General features: G+C 38.8%; 1 pseudogene across 6 annotated transcripts in view; it reads right to left on the reverse strand.

Annotated features, from left to right (window-relative positions):
* The window catches only part of LOC309651709 (RNA-binding protein 4B pseudogene), a 270,167-nt pseudogene extending 268,679 nt beyond the window's left edge, over positions 1-1,488 (reverse strand). For all 6 annotated transcript variants that reach the window (XR_014268723.1, XR_014268724.1, XR_014268725.1 and 3 more), the window contains exon 1: positions 274-1,488. The product of XR_014268723.1 is annotated as an RNA-binding protein 4B pseudogene (transcript). The remainder of the gene's footprint in view (positions 1-273) is intronic.
* Between the last annotated feature and the right edge of the window lie 5,557 nt (positions 1,489-7,045).

Raw genomic sequence — 7,045 nt, forward strand, 5'->3', positions numbered from 1 at the left:
AGCCTGAGTACAAGGGAGACATAATAAGTGCACACCCATCACATTTCTCCTCTTAAGTTTTATATATGTATACACCCAGGTATACTGAGTAGGAGACTTTGTTTAATATGTAGGCATTAAAAGAATATTTAGTTAAACATAGAATGTTCAGACCCTCTATTGCACCTGAAATGTACACACACTGACCTAAGTACAATTAAGCAAAACAGAGATGGAGCCAGATTTCAGAAAACTTATGACATAAGCCAAGTTAATGTTCAGCATTCTACTCACCTTTTGGAGATGTATTTTCCAGTTTCTCCTGCTTTCCATGCCCACAATTTTTGATGAGCTTTAGTTGTCCAACATCTTTCAGAGATACTCAACGAAGCGTATTGTAAAATCTGGGACCTCCCAGACTCGGACCTTTCCTGATTCCCCCTCAAGCACCACTGACCACACACCCCCATGGAAACTTACTACCCCAGTTTCCACTCCTGAATGATCTGGTTAATTGTTTCTGGCAAATCACATAAACTGAAAGCCAAGTTACTGTGCCTAATTACTTAATATATTAACTACCCTCAAATATTTGTATGTTGGGACTTCCCTGGGGGTCCAGTGGTTAAGACTCCGTGCTTCCACTGCAGGGGGCGCGGGTTTGATCCCTGGTCAGGGAACTAAGATCCCACATGCTGTGTGGTGTGGCCAAAAAAAACAAAAACAAATAAACAAAAAAGAGAAATCTAAACTTTAATAGGAAAACTATGTAGAAGGACCCTTTGCCAGATGAGTTTTCCTTACAGCTCCAGCAAAGGCTAAATTAAATGGCATCTTTTTTTTTTTTTAACATCTTTATTGGAGTATAATTGCTTTACAGTGGTGTGTTAGTTTCTGCTTTATAACAAAGTGAATCAGCTATGTGTATACATATATCCCCATATCTCCTCCCTCTTGTGTCTCCCTCCCACCCTCCCTATCCCACCCCTCTAGGTGGTCACAAAGCACTGAGTTGATCTCCCTGTGCTATGCAGCTGCTTCCCACTAGCTATCTATTTTACATTTGGTAGTGTATATATGTCTATGCCACTCTCTCACTTTGTCCCAGTTTACCTTTCCCCCTCCCTGTGTCCTCAAGTCCATTCTCTACGTCTGCAACTTTATTCCTGTCCTGCCCCTAGGTTCTTCAGAACCTTTTTTTTTTTTTTTTAGATTCCATATATATGTGTTAGCATACGGTATTTGTTTTTCTCTTTCTGACTTACTTCACTCTGTATGACAGACTCTAGGTCCATTCACCTCACTACAAATAACTCAATTTTGTTTCTTTTTATGGCTGAGTAATATTCCATTGTATATATGTGCCACATCTTCTTTATCCATTCATCTGTCAATGGACACTTAGGTTGCTTCCATGTCCTGGCTATTGTAAATAGAGCTGCAATGAACATTATGGTACATGACTCTTTTTGAATTATGGTTTTCTCAGGGTATACAACCAGTAGTGGCATTGCTGGGTCGTATGGTGGTTCTATTTTTAGTTTTTTAAGGAACCTCCATAGTGTTCTCCATAGTGGCTGTATCAATTTACATTCCCACCAACAGTGAAAGAGGGTTCCCTTTTCTCCACACCCTATCCAGCATTTATTGTTTGTAGATTTTTTGATGATGGCCATTCTGACGGGTGTGAGGTGATACCTCATTATAGTTTTGATTTGCATTTCTCTAATGATTAGTGATGTTGAGCATCCTTTCATGTGTTTGTTGGCAATCTGTATATCTTCTTTGGAGAAATGTCTATTTAGGTCTTCTGCCCATTTTTGGATTGGGTTGTTTGTTTTTTTGATATTGAGGTGAATGAGCTGCTTGTAAATTTTGGAGATAAATCCTTTTTCAGGTGCTTCATTTACAAATATTTTCTCCCATTCTGAGGGTTGTCTTTTCATTTTGTTTATGGTTTCCTTTGCTGTGCAAAAGCTTTTAAGTTTCATTAGGTCCCATTTGTTTATTTTTGTTTTTATTTCCATTTCTCTAGGAGGTGGGTCAAAAAGGATCTTGCTGTGATTTATGTCATAGAGTGTTCTGTAAATGACATCTCTTATCAAATTCATACTGCAGTGAGTAATTTCAGAATTTTCTTTCCTAAGCTGGGAGATGGATATTATTGGCATATTACCACTCATTATTTGGCCCTGATAGATAACCATTTGCTCACCAACTTGGAATAGATGAGGTAGGATTCCTATAAGATCGGTTATGCAGTTAAAATAAAATCGTATGCTCTGAGCTTTAGCCAAGGAGTCTCTAGGGCCCCAGAGGAAAACATCACTCTGCATACAGAAATATTTCAGACAACAGCAGCATGAACCCGAAAAACATAAAGTCCAAGGTGTGGATCTGGGCCATAATCTGTAACATTATTTACTTGCTATTTATATTCTCTTTGGTTTTGCTGCTGAATTCAGAAGAGCAGGAGAATCCATTTCAATACGTACATGGCATTTATTATACATCTGCATTTCCTGCGGGGAACACAGAGAAACAGGAACAGAATGCTTGACTTCAAAACACTTAGCCTTGGTGTGGTAACCTATTTCTCCCGTCCCCATCAGGTTAAAATGTAAAATTCCAGAATCATACCTCACAGTCATGGTAAATGATGGGCTCCTAGCGCCCACCAGAGAAATCACAGCCCGCTGATAACATTTCTCCTTCAGAGTTGCCCCAGATTTTAAAATTCCACCTTGACTAGAAAATGTAACTGAAGCCAAAGGCTACAAAACCTAATTAGCAGGATAATGAGAACGCTTGAAAAGAATTGGAAGACTGTGGAATGGGAACTTTGAAAAGACAAAGTGTTCTACTAGATATTCCATCTGCTTAGACTGGAGGAAAAGCTTAGTGAACGTTCACAGGCAACAAATCATAAAATTCACGTTAAATGTAGACTTGTTCTGTGTCCTGTCGGCATAAAGTTGAGTTTCTGTCTGAGACTGTTTACTGAGAATAGCAAAGAACTTTCCTGTAATATTGAAAGGTTTGTTTTAATAGTCCCAAGCGCTGTTGACTGACAGTTCTGATACTATAAATATTTGTTATAGGAAACTACACTTGTTAAAGTATTTGCTACAGTAAACTGTTAGAACACTAGCTTGTAAACTATTTTGGTCACAGAAGGCTTATTTTAACCAGCTACCTTGTGACAGTTTACTGAGTTTCCATGACCTCACTGTTTTGTTACTTCAGTTATATATAGGTGAATCAGCATGCCTTGTGACTCAAAGAAAATCATCTTTTTTAAGACTTTTTCCCCTTTTAAACAAATCTTTTGTATTCTAAAAGTTTTATATCTACAACAGTTTTTTAATTATTTATATTTTTAAATTTCTATTATTTTTTTGTTTTCATCATAACCTATACCTCTGTTTTGGTAATATTTCCTTTAGTCCTCAAACTAATGAAAAGATGTCCCTCATCCCAAAAGACTAGGTAACTCAAGTATTTGTTGAACACTAAGAATATATTGTCTGAACATTTGTCATGGTAAAAAAAAAAAAATGTGTTTTTAAAAAAATTTTAGACTCATGGGGCAAGAGTTAATTTAATCATACTCTTCGGTTCATGGTACACTGTCATAATTATCTGTAAAAGCTTTCCTTTTTTAGTTTATATTTACTTTTATTTCAGCCTTTGTGGGGGACCAAAAAGTAGTGTATGACAAAGTTTAAAGTAAAAAAGAATTGTCAAGACTAATATACATAGAATGAGACAATGTATCATAAGATTATCTATTCCATATCATTATGGTAATTACTAAAATGCTGATTATGACTATGATAATTATTGGAATAGGAGAATAAAGCACTAAGCCAGAGTCTTCATCATGTTTGCCCAACTGTGGCTATGAATGGCATTATTCTACTTAAAAGAAATTTCATCTCTCTACCCACCACTCAGTTTTTACGGATAATTGTTTGGTTTGGTTTGGTTTGGTTGCCTTGAAGTCATTCCTTTTTTTGTTGTTTTTTTTAATGGCAATAGTATGTCACATTTCCTTTTCTATTTGCAGGAACACAAACCTTCTCTGTTCTCAGGCCATATGATCTGGGTGGGATCCACCCCAGATCAAGAGTACAATGTGTAACTAAGGCTTGACAGTCATGGTCCCCAAATTCCCTAGTCCAGTGATTGGTCAGTGAGAATATATGACCCAGGTCTGGCCTATTGGCAAACTTCATTCCTTTGCCACAGTGATTGGTCCAGTCATCTCAAATTGTTCCAATCAGAGTTAACCCCAGGATTTATGCAGGAACTGCAGGAAAGAGATTCTCTCTCTCTCTTTTTTCTCTCTTTTCTTCTGTTGAACTTAACCTTGGGTAGATATTATCCTGCAGTTTCCGGAAACTACCGCATGAAGGCTGCCAATAAATCTGACTATAAAACCAAGAGATGGAGAGGAACCAATTTCTGATGACATTACCTAAAGCCAACTTCACCCTGGGAGTTTTCAGCTAGATGAGCTAAAAGTCTCCCTTTGGCTTAAGTCAGTTTGAGATGGATTTCGTGTGATCTACAACCTAACTTACCAGTTAGAAGTAAGTTAGGGCATAACTTACCAATCTTGCCAGCTGAGAAACAGCACATTGAGAAGTGGTTCAGCAGAGAAGGAGGGACTCAGCTCTCCCTTGGAGTGAATTCTAACCCACAACATAACGGGACCCCACCTTTCCCTCACCACTCATCAGTCTAAGGCGAAGTGTTCCCAGACTTGGATTGGGGAGGATCTAAGTGCCTCACGCTGGAGAAAGGGTAAACACTCACTTCAAAGTTTTCCTTGGTTTTTAAACTTCTCTCCCCCTTCTCCATCCCCCCCTCTGTTGTTTGAAAATAAAAAGTGAAAGAGCCACTGCCAAGAAGGACACTAAATCAAGTGAAACAGAAAAAAGCAAAGAGAGGAAAATCAAAGGGAGAAATTCCGTGCACCAGCAAAGGCTTCGTTAGGCTCACAACAAAGACTACTAGCTCAATTTCTTTCTTATTGACATTAACGAGTTTGATGTGAGTCCAACAGAAAAGCCCGGCAAAGCTGCGAGCTCTTACCGGGCGGGGTAGGGAGTGGGTTCCCAGGATTTCTGCAGCTGCTTGCAAATTGCTTAATTCCACGAAAGGTCATCTTTCTTGATTGGTTTTCATTCCTTTCTATGTCCCATCAATCAAGTGCTGACCAAGCAGATGGCTGCCAGCCCGTAGTGATGGGCCAGGTCAGCAGCTGCTGCTTCATCCCGGAACTGGTTCACCCTCCCCTGCCATGAAAATCCTTCCCCTAGGAGCGGCTCTTTAACTAGAAACCATAGGGGCCCAGTGGATATTTCCTAATGAATAAATATGACTGAATAAACTCTGTACATAGCACTATGGTAGGGGCTGGGCGTGAAGCAAAGAAATGTAACTCAAGGAATAAAATAAAAACAGCTTACGCAGTGTAGAAACATAACAAATACAGTCAGTGGCAGGGCTGAGATTCAAACTCCCATCTTTGTACACAGAGTTCTTTATTCCATCGACATGATATCTGTCTGGGAAAAAAAGGGGGGCAAGAAAAGAGGAATCAAGCAAAGAGATAGAAAGAGAAGTTGGGGAGAAAGAATTAAGCATAGTATTATTTGTTGGTTTTCTTCCACGTGGCAAGCGTTAAACCACATTGCTCACGTTATATTTTATGTTACTCCTTACAAGAATCCGAAAGGTCGCCATTATTAACTCTATTTTTACTGAAAAAGATTCCAAAATTCAGAGGTGAAACAATTTCCCCGAGGTTGTAAGACTTATAAGTGTCAGAGCCAGAATTAAAACATACTTCTGAAATTTAAAAAAAAAAAAAAAAAAAACATACTTCTATCCAAAGTCCATACCCCTCCAATGCCAAGTAAGACCACCTCTTCCCACTCAAGTGTACCAGAAACCTAAGTGTTACATTTGTTTTATGACAAAGCCCTGACATTGTGCCCATTTTCTACTACCTTTTTTAAATTTTAGAAATGTTGATGTAAATATGATTTAATCATAGAGAAATAGATATGTATTTAGAATCTGCTTTATTCTGGAGACACGTTCAGTAATTCAGCATTTACTGAGAGCCAAGCACTCTTTTAGGTCCTAGATATGCAAAGATAATTAAGACATGGTCCATTCCTTCAAGGAGTTTGGACACTATGGGAGAAAATGGACAGAGAAATAGACAATTACAAAATAGTGTGCATACTGCCCTTTAGTTTACAAGTCTATACAGGCTGTCAGGGCAGCTCAGAGGGAGAGAAATTAGCCTAAACTGGGTGAGAGAGAAGGTCAGGAAGTATTTCTTGCAAGAAGTGATGTATGAATGGAGAACTTTATTTAAGGTGGCAACATGTCCCATAGTCATTCTCCCCTACAGTCTTAGCTGACCTTCCTCATTTCCTCCTTTCTGCTGCCTAGAATCCCACACGATGGCAGGATCTCTGCAGCTGTTTTGGACCATGAGGTGACCTGGGCTACAGAAATCGTGTTCTATAATATTGAGGCAGAAAGACAGACATAGTCTGTTTTGGACCATGAGGTGACCTGGGCTACAGAAATCGTGTTCTATAATATTGAGGCAGAAAGACAGACATAGTCCATAGTATACAACCATACCAGCCTGGATTGGCCTGGTTGTGAATTTCTTTTGTGGGAGAGCCCAACATCTATTTTAATGCACTGTTATTTGGGGTTTTCTGTTATTCAATCCTAATCCTAGCTAATTCAGGGTAGATGCTGATGCTATTCACAAATGGACCCTCTAAGAGGAGAGTTTGGTCCCGTAAAGGTGAGAGAAAAGTTGACTTCAGTTTAAGACAAGTTCTTCTTAAGGTGTCTGTGGGACCAGGTAGAGGATAAATGTTCATTAAATAATAATAGTCATAGAGCTATAGATAAAGATTTTGAAGGGGATCAGGATATGTTACCCCAAAATATGCCATTTTGGCATAAGGATTACTTTGAGCTGAAGGCAATTGAGAATCAAAAGATGTAAGAGAAATTCTCTGGC

This window comes from Balaenoptera physalus (genome assembly GCF_965194825.1).
Source record: "Balaenoptera physalus genome assembly, chromosome: 21".
Taxonomy (NCBI): Eukaryota; Metazoa; Chordata; class Mammalia; order Artiodactyla; family Balaenopteridae; genus Balaenoptera; species Balaenoptera physalus.